This window comes from Anarrhichthys ocellatus, unplaced genomic scaffold (assembly GCF_004355925.1).
Source record: "Anarrhichthys ocellatus isolate YVR2014 unplaced genomic scaffold, GSC_Weel_1.0 scaffold33, whole genome shotgun sequence".
In the NCBI taxonomy this organism is placed as follows: Eukaryota; Metazoa; Chordata; class Actinopteri; order Perciformes; family Anarhichadidae; genus Anarrhichthys; species Anarrhichthys ocellatus.
This window is the reverse complement of record NW_022280063.1, coordinates 3,737,167-3,754,562: the sequence shown is the minus strand read 5'-3', so window position 1 is coordinate 3,754,562 and position 17,396 is coordinate 3,737,167. Positions and strand designations below refer to the sequence as shown.

General features: G+C 45.2%; 1 protein-coding gene across 4 annotated transcripts in view; it reads right to left on the bottom strand.

Moving 5' to 3' along the window:
* The window catches only part of foxp2 (forkhead box P2), a 95,015-nt gene that overhangs the window by 35,458 nt on the left and 42,161 nt on the right, over window positions 1-17,396 (bottom strand). For all 4 annotated transcript variants that reach the window (XM_031865821.1, XM_031865822.1, XM_031865819.1 and 1 more), the window contains one exon: window positions 4,996-5,085. The gene's annotated coding sequence lies outside the window, so the exon portion shown is untranslated. The remainder of the gene's footprint in view (window positions 1-4,995; window positions 5,086-17,396) is intronic.

Here is a 17,396-nt window from a genome sequence, read left to right as displayed (position 1 = left end):
TAAGAGCCAATTACTGGCCAAATATGGCCACGCGATTATTGATAGCTGGGACTCTCCACTCGAGGACCACCAAAGCCAGAGGGCAGCTAGCCTGGTGGGTGCCTCGCTGTGAAGTTTGAGCGCGCGGTCCGCAAGAAGTACTCGTGTGTTTACTAAGTAAAAATCACATCGGAGCCACACGTCTCAAACGCATGTTGTGTCTTCAGCTTCGGGAGATCGATACTCTAGATTGTCAGGACCGCAGCTAAGTAGATTACAGAATGTTTTTCCGAAATCAATTTCCATAGCAGTTTGGCAGCAGTGCATGGGAAGTGCAATTTATCATAACATAAAGACCCATCATGCAAAAGCCTCTGATAAAAAAGCCTGAGGAGATTGGGACAGGCTTAGCGCAATTTCCATATTGATTTATCTCTACATGCAGATAGTCATTGATTAAGCCCCCTCGAACGTGGTGTACAACATTGTAGCTGTGTGACATTGCTCGTGCACATTGTTTGTGTCATTATCAGTGCAAATTGTTACACCTTTATCATTAAACTGGCACAATTCACTCCCGACTGATTCCTCCCTGCAGGTGCACATATTTCAAGAGTAAATGGGAGTGACAAGATAGAAGGGGGAGAGAATTAAAACGGAAAGTGCAGAGAGAGGCAAGTGTGCTGGAATAGAAAGAAAGTGAGAGAGAGCGAGAGCACAAGTGAGAGCGAGAGGAGGGGGGGGGGGAGACACTTCCTTCTGATGTTGCAGGTAATATGGCCTCCACTGGATCAGCCTCTTCATCAGTGACACACAGTAAATTACAAGTGCTTCAAGCAGCTCAGTGAATTATAGTTCATCACTTGGAAAGGCTTTCCCCCTCACCACCGGGAGCCCAGGCGTATCAGATCTGCCGGTTAGGATCCAATTAACACCCTGGCCGGAATCATCTGATTGCATGTGTAAGGGCTGGTATAACTCGTTTATTGCACCCATGTATCTTCTGTCACAAGGTAAATTTGTTGCTGCTACATCAAAGGTCTGAGCTACTTTTTTCTTTTTTTTTATCCTTCCCTCCCTCTCACTTTCTCTTGATCCCCCCCAAACTCAGCTACCTCGCCTTGGGGTTGCATTTCAACTTATTTTGCATCACAATGATGAACCTGCTCTGTGCTGGCAATTTAGCAATCTTGTCCTGTAGGTGTTGTAAATGCAGAGAGAGAAAAAAAAAAAGAGAGGTGGGGAGGGAGATGGGGAGTGAGAGAAAAAAAAATCTTGTTTTCTGGTTACAAAAGCAGTAACCAAGGGTGTTTGACTTAAAATGTGCTGACGTTTTTTTTGTCTCTTTCTCTCTCAGTCAACAGAAGTTTTCCTCATGAATAACATAATATTTCCCCCCTTTTTTTTTTTACCTTCGCAGTGATAATTTCTCCCTCTTTTTTTCAGATCCAACCAGAGGGAATGCAGCGGAAAGATATATTCATAAATGTAAATGTGAACCACAATCCTTTAGCCACGCACGCTGGAGTCAGCTCAACCTATACCCAAGCCTAGCGTCGCAGCCCTTTCCACCGCATCTGCGCGTGTGTTCCGGATGAAAGCCAATAAGCAGATGAGTTCTGCTATCGAGGTGATATTCGCTCAGCGGTAAGAACGCGTGGACCTGACCTTTAAAAGTGTGACACTTCCTCGGATGGCCCAGTGCCCACAGCCAATCTGACTGGCCTGGGCAGGAAGCTGCAGAATTACAGAAAACAGGGCTGAACCAACATCTCCCCCGATCCACACACAAACCGTAAAAACCTTAAGTATAACACATTTAAAGATTCATAGTTAGAGCAGAGCACAGATGGGGCTGATGTTATTAGTCTTGTAAAAAGGTATGCACAGCATGATTGTGTGAAAGGGGACAAGCAGCAGTCGCAGGTTTTGAACTGGATGTTAACTACGGGGAGGAGGGGTCGTGGGGTACCTTCACACTGTCAAAGGGGGCGGATCATTCTAGCTGTTTTAAATGTGCCCCATGACATATAGAGGTGGTGGGTGTGTCACAATGGGAGCCTCGGGGTGGACATGTTAGGAGCAGATGTGGTGAGATAGTCAGTTAAGTTTTGCACATTTGCAGTTTATTTTGTGGGATTTCTCATTAATCTTGAGCAATTCCTCCCAAACACGTTGCTAAGCTGCTTTAAATCCTGTCCTGAGCCACGGACAAACAAGTGTTGCACAAAGTCACTTCTGGCAATGTAGAAAACTTTAAGTTGCATTGTGCCCACGTTTGAGTGCAGGCTGTGTGTAGATGCATTATGTACGCTTGCGCGCGAGCGAAACAACTGTCAGATTCATAGGCCGCTGTAATCCTCTCCGCCTCTCCTCGTCCGCGTTTCTTTATTTGTATTCCAAATGTCAGTGTATAAATGCCTTTCAGAGGGGGGATATTGCCACAGAGAGGCGCAGAGACGATAGGGTGTTGTGTGCCTTGGGAGAGCCGTGTAAGCAGCATGGCGGAGGCAGGGGGATTTACAGGGAGAAATAGGTGTTTATTGAGTGCTCCCATGGGCTTACTGTGTAATAATAGACCTGTCACATTACGCAAATGTGAAGAAGCAGCTTGTGTGCGTGTTTGTATGTGTGTTTGTGGGGCTGTTTTATACATGTGTGTGTGTGCATGTGAATGCCAGAGCTGCCTGCCTCCGCATCATCAACTCCTGAGGAGCAGCGATGAGCGAGCGGATAGAATTAGTCAGGCGAGAGCCTTTAGCTGCTAATACGCGTAATTAAAACTGCAAGCTGAGGCACTTAGATGCTTGTGTACTAAATAATTTACATGCCATGATCTATGGATCATTTCCCGCTCTTAAATACCAAAGATGGGAGAACAAGAAGAAAAAAAAAAGACTGGCAGAGGATTTATCAGTATCTCTACCATAAGCAGGATGTCATGGTAATATTAATCCCTTTCCCACTTTCTACTTTGCTAATCATACACGGGGATCAATCCGCCTGATTCCTCTGGTGGAAAACATGCAGCTTGATTGCTATTCACTCTTGCCGAGCTGTGACGCTAATAAAATATTGCACTATAGCACCCATTGTGGCCTCATAATCCAGGTAAATAATGCAGCTTTATTGTGTAAACTCCCTCAAGACAACTGGTTAGTGACAGGAGGGAAGAAATAGAACAATAAGAATAGCAAAACAAGGCTTTTTAATCAAGTCGGAGTTTCTTCTGCTTCGCACTGATATTTGCACAATGGAGTATTAAGGCTAAAATGTCATTTGAAATAAGTGGATTCAAGGGCACACAGCAGCATATTCCCACTGTAAAAATGATCTTGGGCCAGAATGCACTGAGTCCTGTTTGCCAGTGTGTATCACTGGGGGGAGTCAGCAGTCCCTCTCCCTTTGGACCCTCTGCTTGGAGACTTTTTTGGAACAAAGAGGTGAGGATGTTAATAAAGGCTGGATCAACAGATGGATTAGCTGGGAACTGAGGACAGGGCCGATCGGCAGGGCCCTTCTGATTCATATTGATTCATATCGCCAACGCGAGGCAAGGGTGGAGTAAGCAAATGTAAATATTCAATATTTACCATCTGCTGGTGTTATTAGATGCAGGGGCTTGGACATGGGCTGACGGTTATCATGCACCCAACCAATATTGTTCCTCCTGCCATGTATGTATTGCACTTGGTGACTATGCAGGCATTTGCAGATCAGGATCCCATTTGTTTGAATCAATTCGCTCTGGCATACAGAACCTCAAATAGAAGAAGTGCAATGGACCCCAGCAATAAGCTACAGAGAGCTTTTCTTCAATTAGGAATTCCTTACCCCCCCACAGATAACTAGACAGAAAATATACAGACAAATAAATAAACACCCTTTTAAAAAGCATGTTTATAATTCTGATGCCACTATGTGTGAATATACCGGTAATATTAACACTCTCGATGGGGTTGAGTTGAATTATTTAAATGCGAACGCATATCCGAGTCTTCGCCAACCCTTATCTCTTCGCCAGTACGTAATTAGGTACACAGGGGTGTGACTCCAATTGAAGGTGTCGCCATTGTTAGACTCTGTGAAAATATCAACTGGGTGAGGTTAACGCCAATTTCCCTGACATTAATGAAATGCACAGAGCCCCTAATGAGTTAAACCATTGCTCCTTGATAGCACTTATTAAGCCGAGTGGAGGGCACAAAGTCCCACACTTCAATTTCAAACGGCTAAAAATAAATGAAATTAAAAAAAAGATACTAATAATAAAAACACAGAGCAGATGTCAAGGGGCCTTACATAAGGACGGGGAAAGCAACCAACTGTCTTGTTGACTTAAACGAGCAGAATGAAAAGACTCGCTAGTGTGAGAAATATCTTAACGCCAGAAGGAAAGAGGATGTGTTAATGTGTGTATATGTGTGTGTGACCGTGGTGTCGGTGTGCAACTGTTCTTGTGTGAGTGTCTGTGTCCATATGTGTACAAGTGTGACCTTTTCCCAAATCACTGACAACAGACATAGACAGCTCTATGAATCAATAAGGAAAATTAGTTGTGAAGAGTGGAAATGGCAGGCAGTTAAAATTAGCGGTCTGTGTAACCCACTAGTTAGGCTGACATGTCTTTTGAATAATAACTAACCTCTGGATCACCCACTGTCAACAATTCTATGGATCTGTTGTAGAACAGCATGCAGATCAAATTATTTGTCATCCTACCGTTCAACCTTTTGGATTTACTTCACGGATTGATGATTGTTCAGTTTGATGGAGACAAATAAAATGTATACTTGAAACTTTTCTCTCTGAGATCCGTCCGTGTTGTGTTTTTTCTTGTGTTTGTGCGACGCTTAGCCTCCTGGGGACTGGCTCGTCCCGGCTTTAGGATTCAAATGGCAGGTCCGAGGATTGCGTTGGCAAATCAAACACACTTGTGGAACAGAGGAAATCTTCTTTTTCGGAGGAGCATGTATTATGGATGGACTTAAGAGATTAGACGGGGAGCTGCTGTACCTGCAGTGGACGCTGCTTGTCCTGGCTCTTTGGAGATTTCAGGCCACTGCCTGGTTGCTGCAAGAGTAATTGCCTCGCTGCTTGTAGGGCCTGGGAAGAAAGAAACACAAGACAAAACACAGTGTGAGAAAAAAAAAAAGGAGAAAGAAAGATGGGGAGGAGGGAGGAAAAGACTGAATAAACTATTACATTTCCTGAAGCTGACAGCAGAGATAATTCACATTTTTCAGAGACAAAACAGTCATCTCTGAGTGAAAACCCTGTCAAATATCAGCTGGTATTTTCCGCAACACATTCCGACGCGGTTAACACTGCGTCGGAGATGTGTTTTAGTCACAATTCGCCGAGCTGTGATCAAGGATAAATACAGTTTGTCTCGAGCACCCCTGAAGAAGAGGGTGGAGAGGGTGGTGGTGGGCTGAACAAAAAAAAAAAGAAAAGAAAAGAAAGACAGAGCGTCGGTAGAATTGACCTGTCTAGTGTGTGCTCAACTGAAATACCCACTTCTCTCGGCAAATTACCACCACATTTGCATATTCATAATATCAATTTGAAGTAGAGGCAGCGCCATGTGAAGTGTCCCTGGGAGCTGTAATTAAAGTTGACAAAATCAACATCAGATTTTCGAGTGAATTAACTAGCAGGCCCAGGTTTCACACTATGCATTAAGGATGCTCATGAGCAGGGGATGGGTGATAGATAGATAGAAACATGGATAGGTACATAGAGAAAGAGAGACCTTTCGCTGTCTGATGGAATTAGTTCTCAGCTGTTTACACACGGAAAAGAAAAAAAGAAAATTGTAAATTGTAAAATTTGTCATCAACGCCGTTTGATGTGTTTGCCAGACATGCAGATGCTGAGAATCAGAGAGGTTTGGGATGTGGTGTAATTCATTTCTCTAGGGTTTGATGGGATTTAAGATCCCCTCCCGCCCCGGTTTGTGTGCACTGAACGTGCGCAAGGAGCGAGCTCCAGCTTCACAGGTAACGGCGGCAGCTGGGCTAGCAGCTTCACTCCGATTCTTCAAGAGCAGATGGATGAAAGAATCTGGCAGAAAGGAACATTGTGCACAGCTGCTACTGCTGCTCCACACAGCCGTGTATACCTTGTATTCTTCAGGCCCACGAGCATCAAGTGGGAGAGGAAAAACACATATGCACACACAACACAACACAACAACTTCACAGGTGTTTCCTTTTTTTTTTTGATGAAAAAAGAAGGGGACGAGTGAGGGGATGCAAGAAATAAGAAGAAAATAAAACTCAGATGGAGAGTGACACTTCCTCAGGAATCAGGGGTTCTCATTTTTATTTTCTGGTGCTTGCCAGTATCCATGACAACAGCTGCCTTGACAGGGCGTGCATATGGCGCAGCTCTGCCAGCTGGTGGGAACAATGTTTGAACTAGTACATTGAGATCCTGAGCAAACAAGAGGAGAAGACGGGGGAGAGAGAGAGAGAGAGAGAGAGAGAGAGAGGGAGAGGCAGTAAAAAAAAAGAAAAAATGAGGAGGAGGAAAAAAAAAAGTTGCCACGTCTTAACCCCTCAGGGAACACAGCCACCTCCTGATCAATTATGAAAAGACAGAGCTGGGGGGGTGCTTGACGAGGTGGTGGTGGGGGGTGCTGTCTGTCTGGGTGCTCAGGAGGAGCCAGGCTTTCTGAACTAAAGTAAACAAACACATTACACTGGCACTGGGTCCTAACTGCATTGATCTGTCTCCTTGGTAAGAGGATCCTAGTCGCCACCGGTTTATATACGTGTGTGTGTGTGTGTAATGTGACATCTGTAAGCTGAGCCATGGATTTTTTTCAGAACACACACACACACACACACACAGATACATGAGGTTGCCTGTGGTGGCACACATTAAAAGTACCTACACATCAACACCTGCAGTAGACAGGCACACGCAAGCCGCGCGGGGCTTCGTTGCGCGTGGACCTTTTCAAAACGGACGGGAAATCAAACACTGCTCGACTCTGGCTTCCTCTCACCGACGCCGAAAGACAAAACAAAATTCCTTGAATGCAGCCAATCGCTTTGCTAATTAAAACACGGGGCCTAATTAATCGCACTATGATTGGTGAATCAAAGCAATTATAAGGTTTACTGAGTCCTGCGCACAGCAGTTGGAGGGAAGGCTGCTCCATGAGCGCAAACCAAGGTAGCTGTCAGGAGGAAGTGCTTATTCGTGTGTGAATCAATAACGACTCGCTATGTTATATCCAAAGTCAACAGAGCCCTGCGCTATATTACACAGGGTCAAGAGTATAAAGAAAGAGATGTTTTTAACTGCGCTTCCAATATCCATGCCAGGTAAATATCGAGGGAGGTGCGGGTATGAGAGGTGACACACAGGGGTGAAGCACAGAGATCAACGACACGCGGCTTATTAGAAAAGAAGTCTGCTCAGACTGCATATAGAGTACTTCTCCAAACATAACACAGACCGTATCAACACCGGCCTAACTTCCCCAGAGTGGCTCGTCGCGCCTGAAACTACCTGTCACTTCCTCTGTGGAAGTGGGGTTAGCCATTTTTCTGAGAGTCAGTGACGGCGTGGAAGGTGAGGGAGAAAAAAATAAAAATAAATAAAAAGTCCTGTCCGCTCACTTACACTGGTTCCGAGTATTCAGCCATTACAGTAAAAAGCACCAATTTGTGCCACCCACTTTCCACTCCACAGAGATGGCAAGCCAGAGAGCTCATCTCCAAGCACACGAAAAAAGCACAACATGCCAAGGAAAGTCATCAAAAGTTTGCTGAAGAGCTGCCGGAGCGGACACAAAAACACAGACGAGTGCAGGCGCACCGGCCTATTTAACCTGGGTTGCTATGCAAAGAAGAAATGACATTCCCGGTCTATTAATGCACACATTGTATAAACAGCACAATGTGACACATTCTTCAGAATGAGAGAGCAAGCCAGGCAGAGACAGAGACAGAGAGAGAGAGAGAGACAGAGAGAGACAGAGAGAGACAGAGAGAGAGCGAGAGAGAGAGAGAGACAGAGAGACAGAGAGAGAGAGAGAGACAGGCCCCGCTATATAAATAACAAGGCACTCAGAGGCATATTTGATGTTGATATCCATCACTGAGGTTGGAAAAGAGGGAAGAAAATAAGAGGGAAAATAACACAGAGCGACCAGGGACACGGGGATCCTTATGAAAATAAGATTCAGCCCAAATGGATCCGGTGTAATTGGTTTCAGATAGTGAGGTCAGGAGAAAGGCGATACAGGCAACTATTATGCGAAACGGACTGAGAAACAAGAATGTTTACACAGGCATTCCTCTGCCACGTTAATAGGCATACAGAGATCACTGGAGAGGGAGAAAAGGAGAGAGTGAGAGGAGACTGACAGGGAGGGGAAGAGGGAAAAAAAAACAAAAAACATATCAGCCATCCATTCATCGCCCCCCTTCCCACTATCCTCCAGTGTCCCAGCCCCAGTGTTTAGACTGTACAGAGCAGGGTAATAAGGAGCACCAATCACAATGCACCTTTGTAAGGAGCATGCAAAGATCTTAAACAAGCATGAAATACATTAACAGGTCCTGCAGTACTGGGCCCGGACCATTACAAATCTCCAGATTGCTTATTTGCACACATGGTGGATGGGGGGAGGGTGCGTGCAAGAAATAAGCCATCCGTCCAAGAATGTCACTCTTTCAAATCCACCTGGAGCATGCACGAGATGCAGCCATGACATTGGAATTGGATATATCTGAGGGGCTGTGACATTGTGTTTGGACAGTGCGGATCACTTTCCTGGCGTAGGTCACATTGGGAGCTGTTGTTATTAGGGGGGTATAGCCCATATTGGAACGATGACACCGGGTATGAAATAAGCTGCCCTCAACAGGTACGTCTTCACAACACTGTGGCCTCTACAGGACCCGGCCATGTTCCAGAAAGTAGCAGTAAACATGGCGCATCAATTGTTGATCAAGAAGAAATGGCTTGTGTCGGGGTAACGCAGTCTTACTGCGGTGTGCAGAACAGATGTCGTGTTCGGTGTGTATGTGTTTGTTGTGGGGAGTAAAGGGCTGCTGTTCAACAGTAGGCTGTAGGCCAGAACAACTCCAGTCATGCTGACAGCTTTGACAACTCCCACACACTCACACACACACACACACACACACACACACAACACGCATCACCAGGCTTATCTATCTTCGCTTCCAGGAAACACAGACGGCGAAAGAGGGGGAAGGAAAAAGTGTGACACTTTATTCAGGCTGGAGGGAGTCGCACGCCACGGAAAACAAGGCACAAACAGTTTAAGCTGAACAAACAAACATGGCTGATTGGACCGAGGCTGCCGGCCCGCTGGCGGGGGAGATATGCGCTGACACTCCACACCAAAATATTTACATGCTATCTTCTTATATAAGTGGATTCAGGGCAGATGGATGGATGGATACGGATTTGGAGGGGCTGGTTGGAGAGGATAGACAAATGAGAAGAGAAGGGGGGGGGGGAGGATAAGATGTCCCATACAATGTCTGAATATAAAAGTGGGGTGCTGAGTTTGTGAACAGAACAGCAGCGGCCCCTCAACTGGTTTCACGCAAGAATAGTAGAATGGACACAGCTGGATGGCGCTGAGATTACAAAGACAATACGTCTATTAGAGCTAAAACCTGAGATTAGTGATTGGGTAATGACTTTTAGCGATGATCTTTAAACACTCAAATTAACACTCACTAAAGCAATGCAGTCACAACCGTTTTCAGGCTCTATGGTTGCTATTGATCTCCTTCACCTTAAGAAACTCGGCCACAGGAGAAGAGAGACTCCTATCCTTTTGTGAAAAGGTCAGAACTGGCGATGACGCACCGGTGCCTCAACAATGGCTCCAGACTCCCCTATCTCCTCCACAAACCCACACAGAGCACAATGCACACACCTGGTTTCAGTCACCTCTGCTTGGTTGAGTACATGGAAAGGAAATGATAAAAACATGACTGAGATTATGTGAAGCTAATGTGAAAGTGCCTTCCAAAAGAAGATTTCTGCTTAAGAAAGGGTACATTGTATTTACTTGACTGATAAGTATATGAAAAGAAATCTAAATCAGCCACGCATCAGCTTCACCCAGGCTCCCTTCCCATTACTGAACTTTGGACTGTCTGGCTCTAATAACTGCACGAGAAGGAGCAAGTGGGCCATCCAAAAAGCAGTGTCCCAACAGGAACCTATGGGTGATTTCTCAGATGGTGCTTCCATGAGAAAATATCACGCAGGAGAGAAACCAGAGAGAAAGAACGAAGGGAGAAAAGGAGAATTCGGAAAAGTATGTAGGAGTAATGAGCATTTTAATGTATGACTCAATAAATCAACAGTCTGCAGTGAGTGAGGGAGGGGGGGGAGAAAACGGGAGGGAGAAGTCCATGGAGGATCTGCTCGGGCCTCAGGACGGAGGTAAAAGCTATCCAGCAGAACAATGGGCTTCTGTGTCCCACTCTGCTCCCTCTATCTCAGTGTCTTCAGCTACTTCCACCCACCGGCTCTACATATAAAGCAGTTCATCCGAAAATGAAAATCTGGCTTGTGTTCATTTAGAGTTGTGGGCTCCTTTCTTGTCTGAAGTGGATAATAGGTGTTTGGGAAGAAAACCTTCCGTATCGATCGCTTGCTCTCTTCAACTCCTTTTCCACCTCCTTCGCCGCACTTTGAATTCAACTCGACTTCTTTCTCCCTCCCCCTCCCTCCCTCCCGCCTCCTCATAGCTCATATCACATTATTCATTTCTTCCTCTCATCCTTCTGTCTCTCTTATCCCTTCTCTCCCACGTCACTCACCCCTTGTTTATTGATTCTCTAGATTAAGAATTCCTAGGGTGGAGGATTATAACACACAAGCATCAAATTATTTTGGGGTGTGCTTATTTGCCTTTCCCTTGCATCTATTTGGCCTGTGTCTGTAGACAATTATGCCTACCCAGCCTCAGACTCAGGTGCTAATAATGAAGGACAAATAGAATCATATGTGTAAACTTCCCCCACTGATGAAAATTTATATTAACTTTCTGCCACAGTAAACAGAGCTGCATAGCTACACCCTCCCGGGAGGATTGACGAGATGAATTTGCTCGCTCCTACCCCAGCAAGAAAGCTCGGTATAGGGGAGAAAAGTGACGGCGGCGGTAGGAGGGGCTTGGGGATGTCGAGCTCCATTGTGTAACCTCGCATTAGATTTTCCCCTAACGTAAACAAAACATGTGTCTGTTTTGCCTATCACGGGTAAAGTGTGTGTTTATGTCTGTGAGAGGGAGTTGAATATATGTGCATATGTGCCGATACGTTTGTGTCTGCCGAGACGTCGGGAGAGTGCGCCAGCAATAGCAAGGAGCGAGGCCTGCCTGCCGTTCACTGCAACCGCTAACGTTCACCTCCTGCTGTTATCGCCACGGATATTCTGTGCAAAACACAATATTCCATCTGTTCTAGCAAGAGAGAGTAATTGTTTTCAGCTACTTAAAAAAAAAAAATAGATCATTTTGACAATTTTTTATCAGTTTAGAAAGACCTGACAATACTTGTTTTCAAAATAATCTGACATGTGTCGTGACTTAACATACAGAATACTTGCTTATGAGCCTATTAGTCATACAGATGTCATAGCTGGTTCTGCTCTTCAGCCGTTCTTCTGTCCATTGTCTCAGCACATCTCCTCCATGCTTCATTACTTCAATTCACCCCACAGCGCCCCCATCGCCCCCGATCTCTGCTGGTGGCTTGAGCAAAGTCTTTACTTTGACCTGTGCTGTATCGCTACCTTTAGATAAGGTGACAGCAAGTTCATTCAGCAACGCTCTTTATCTACTGCTGCCTTTAGAGCCCGACAACTGAGAGCGATACTAAATACGATCACAAAGAGACAGAGAGAGGAGAAGAGACCGGGGAAGGTATTTGTGTGGGTGGAAGAAGGGAGGTGTGTGTGTGTGTGTGTTTGTTTGAGGTGGGCAGTGTGTGTGTGTGTGTGTGTTTGTTTGAGGTGGGCAGTGTGTGTGTGTGTGTGTGTGTGTGTGTCAGGTCAAGTGTTCTCTTTGCAAAAGCAAAGCTGGCATGAGGTATGTGTTCGACTGTGCAGTCTTCCCTCCCCCCCCCCCAAAAAAAACCAAATACACACATTCTCTCTCTGTAACGCACTCTTTCTCTCTCCTGAAGCGCTTGATTTCCTCTTCAGGTGATTATGATCCCTCTCCTTTTCACAGTTCCAGGCGAGTGGAGGTCACACAGCGGGATGAATACCTGATATGAAACGCTGCATTCAGGCCAGCCGTAGTTCATTTTGGAAAAGCGGCCGAGCCAAGCTGGAATTGTGGGATGAGAGGAAGAACTCCTTTGCTTCGACCTCGCTGCTTATAAATATATAGTACAGTGATTATCTTAACACTTACAAATTGTAAATGTGAGTGAACGATGCGATATCATAAAGTAACCTGCGGCAACAACATACTGTGAATATGACAGTATAACACTAGTATTAAAAAGAAACACTGTTGTGTTTCTGCACAGACTAGGGCTCTCTCACCATTCTTGCCAGGGGAACAGAATGAAGTTGTTTTTCACAGAGCTTGTGTCTGTCTTTGTTGACAAGGCCTTATTAAGAGGCTCCCACTCCAAAAAACATGGCCAGAGGCGACTGGCAATCTCACTGTGGCAACCAGACAACTAGCAGCCGCCGCGGAAAAAAAGAGCTCGTCTTGTGCAGAATGCCAATACCAATAGATGAATGTGCTGACACAAACGAGTGCATTGGAGACGCGTGCACAAACATAAAGACCGGGGCCTATAGTAGTAAATAAAAGGTTGCTGCGTCCTGGGTAGGTAAACTGCATTTAAGTGTGTTTACCCTCCATTAAACCACTGATGAATCACATATACACTCAAAGCCTACGGGGGAACACAAAACAATGATTAAGGAAAACAGGAAAGCTACTGAGCGTCACCGTCATCTATATTTATTCCAAACCAAAATTGACTAAAAAGGGGTTGATGTCATTTAAAATCCACACAGACCGAGCCAGCGTGCCTGCTTGGTGCATGTGTGTACATCAGACCCTGTCTTGGGGGGGCTCTGGCTGTTGCAGGTCAATAGTGTGTCAGTCTGTCTCGTCTTGCAGAGCTCAGGTTAAGTGCCGAGTCTAATTGTTACTCTGTTGTTCTGGGGTCGATGAGAGAGCACCCTGACCTTTAGCTGTAAAAATGACCTCACCTCACCCACTGCACCGCTAAAGCTTGATTTGTCACTGCAGCTGCAGTGACATACACTTCACAAAACATATTCTGTAAACAGGACATTCTCCAAATTGTTTATTCTTCATACAATTATTTGAAGCTTATAAGATACCCATTAACAGTCACACAACTGTTTATGGCTTCACATAATGGCCATTACCTAGTTCAAACAAGTTTATAGGACTGCTATGTCTTGCCATCAGCCCCAAGTCATCTCAAGGAGGATTGCTCTCCATTGCGGGTGGCGTATCTTTCAATGAATGCCACACTCCCCCTAAAGATCATCTCAATAAATAGCCACTACATCTGCCAGTGGACGGATCACATTCGCTCCCCCCTCTCCTCTCTCAGTCGCTTTGCTTATGTAACACCTATCTCTTCCTGTGCTGCTCCGCCTCCCTTTCTTCCCTCCACCTGGCATTGTACCTTGGTGGTTGTCTTGTGAATATTCCAATTACAGCGATGTGTGTTTGACCTTTAAGTGAGCTGTAGAAGATATAGTTATCTGCATTCCACTCTGACACCCAGCGTCTATCAATCAGTGTTCCACCCCCACCACCACCACCACCACCACCCTCACCAGAACAGGCTGTTAGACGGAGCCGGGTCTGGTGAAATGTGTTTCTGTGTGCGCAAATGTGTGTGTGTGTGTGTGAAAAGTGAGAAAGAGAAGGAGAGAGGGGAGCTATCACAAGCACAGACTGTGACTGGGGTAAGGTAGGCGAGGAGGCTTGGAGAGTCCCAGTGATAAAAATGGAAAATTGCATCAGGTTTTTGTGTGAATACATAAATGTATACCACGTACACACAAACACAGACAAAGAGAGAGAGAGAGAGGGAGAGAGAGATGTTAAACATTTTTTTTTCTTTAATCTGCCACCAGCCTGACTGAGCTTTACTTCCATAAACAAAGCCTTTTCCAACAGCATCCTATATCACGCTTCTGAGAACAAGCCGGCGTGAGCAGAGTCATACTTCTCTAGTTTCATTCTTGCTCCCCAACCCTTTTCCAAAAGGGCTAATCTACATCTTTCATTGAATCAAGAATGGAAATTCACAAGAAATGCTTCTTTTTCAATTTCATGCTGAAGTAGCTCAAGTTAGTGGATGTAATTTCTCCTAACAAGAAAATGTATCACTCTGTCGCACACTTAGTGCGTCGATGTGAGGAAAAAGGGCCTCCTTTCTGCATTTTTTTTTTTGTTCCCTTGGGCTTTGATAAATGTGCCAAAAGCATGATTGCTCCCTTCATAGCACTCCGTACAAGGACAGAACAATTACTGTGGTTATTAAGAAAATAAAACCTCTGGTTGAAATCTGTATGAAAGATAAATGACATATCATTTAGAACTGCAGTCAAGGCATTACACAATTAAGTTAGGGCCAAGAGGGGGGGGGGGGGGGGTTGTTTTACACATATTGCAGGGACCTCAACTTCTGAGTCTGAGAGTTATGTCATGGTACAGACACAGGCTAGTTGGCACACTACTAACACAAAGAATATGTTACGAGTGAAAAGAAATACACGCCATTTCCAGTGAATTTGAGAGGGATTCTCTCCTCACACACTTCAAACTTGTGCCGACATAGAAGTTTTTCCTCTCCGACAAAGATCCCGGGAAAGTCTAATGACGACCGAAACTCCTACAAACCATTTTGAAGTTTTTGTGCAAATTATGATTATCAGGTTCACCCCCGAATTGGATGATGAAGTCCAAACAGGTGGAAAGGAATGCATGAAAAACAGTATCGCTGAAACAATACCACGCATGGCCAAGCCACCAGGCTAATGTATATTTATCATGTAAACTTCTGATAAATGCATACGCAGAAACAATCAAATCTCTGGGTTTCAATTGGAAGATTTTTTTGCACCACGGGCTCAAGCGTGAAACCAATATCAGCTTAGTGTCTAGTCAAGCTTGAAGTGCCGCGCCTAGCCCACAAAGCATGTTCTGCATATGCTCATGGGCGTCGTTCTTTATCGGGGTGGAACAAGCAGCTTTCCAGTGCTATCACTGATCAATTCGTGCGAGTTAAGTCCCACAGTGTGTGTAAATAAGCAGCGGTTAGGTCTTGATGAGGAATGGCAGGCAGTCTGAGCGGGGACCATAGGCTGGAGAGCGGCGGGCCTGTCTATCTCTGCTGCAAAGGATTCCTAGTGTGACTTCCATCATTAACCTCAGGCCAGAGTACATCTTATTCTCTGTATCTGCCCAAAACAAACGATCAGTATATCCTCCCAAAGGGCTTGATTATAAGTGGATTTTGTTTTTCATAAATCACCTCTCCAGTCTAAATATATGCCAAACCGCTTGCTCTATTCCCCCCCCCCCCCCACATTTAAAAATATAGCGAATAATATGTCTGACATTGTAACAAAGTTGAAAATGATACAGATGACAGCAAAGTGAGGGCCTGACCTTGGCTGGGGCACAATAAAACCCAGCAGCTTCAGCTGTAAAGCCTGCAGTGAAGAGAGCCAAAGCCAGTGCTAAGTGACATGTCAGTCAGTTCGTCTGTTTGGAGCCTTCAATTCCCCACGGCCTGAGCTTATTTACTGCATTTGTATGAAAAGCTGTGGAAGAAGAGAGGGCTGAGAGCCCGGCTGGCTCTCTTACATATGTATACAGTGTTCGGAGGCAATGCGTAAAAAAAGCATCTCCCCTTGCAGCCTGGTAAGCGTTACAACTACAAACAAGTTGGGAGGAGGAGAGAGCCATTTATATATTCAAAAATGGGTCAGGGATGAAGGTAATCGGAGCAACAGAGAGTGTTAACAAGCGCAGGAAAAAATAATAAAACTGGAATCTGTTAGTCGAGATTCCGGGCGCATTAGAGAAAGAGAGCACAGGTGACATCAAAGATGCCACTACTTTTCACTAGTCGTCTTCTTAACCAGATTTGAAGTCATTTTAATATTAGTTAGAGAAGGGGAGGAGGGGGGTGTACACACAACAAACCATCGGGCATGCGTTTCAGAGTCTGATTTGTTACTATTCATGGCTAAAGCGGAGAGGAACTGTAATACTAGACATGCTTGTTAAATTCACAACACTCCAAAGCTGCCTTCTAGCAAATCCTGTCTTTTGGTTGTCAGCTTAAGACACCCCGGCATATGCATATGTAGGATTTCTAAGCTCTGTTAAATGGATAGCGGTGTCGTGGCCTATCAAATGACTATAAGCCACTTGCCTTATTTTTTTTTGTGGGGGGGGGGGGGGGGGTGGACCATTTACAGGAAAATCAGACAGCAATGCGTTACCTTGTATGCATGTGAAAGCAGCCCCCTCCACACGTGTTTTCTCCACATTAGAGGAAAACAGAGCCATTTACACGTGTATTTTCAGGCTGTGGGTGACAGTAACGCTCCACCCCGACCATATTAACGACTGGCACTCTGTTTAAGCCAACAACAGGGGAGTGGCAACAAACAATGACAGAATGCCTGTTTTCGATTGTGAGGCCCAAGAAAGATGATACGCCACTCACCACCGAGGCAGTTTGCAAATAAATTATTGTGGAGGGTATCGAGCCGGAGCAATCGCTCAGTCCACTCAGGGCATGTGCAGGTGTGTCTTTGTACGAGTGTGTGTATGCATACCTCTGTATGTGTTTGTGTGCGTGGACTTATAGATCCAGTGCCATTTATTTCCCAGAGCTGGAGCGGGCCAGTTAGGGAGGCGTAAAAGGAAATGAGTTGTGAAGTGGCCATTGATCCTGGCCTGCATGAGGTTGGCTTGAGACTGCAGGACTATTGGCCACAGTATGTGCTTCTGAATGGTTGCCTCTTATTTATACTGAGGTGGTTAACCCTGACCCAGTTCATTTATCACTGGGCTAATGCGCTACACAGGGAAGAAGGGGGGAAAAAAAGAACGTTGTCGGGTCAAACCAAAGGCCTAATCTAGATTGAATGATGTCAACTGGCTTCCATTAAATGTTATTTGGCATTAAAATATATAACAATATTTATCTACATGCGCTTTCTGTTTTACTATAAATTTAATGTCATACGAGCGGGGAAAAAAGGGAGCTTATCACAGCAAGTGACCTCTGTGGCATTGATCTGATATCCTGTAACCACACAAAAGGCACGCACACACACACACACACACACACACACACACACACACACACACACAC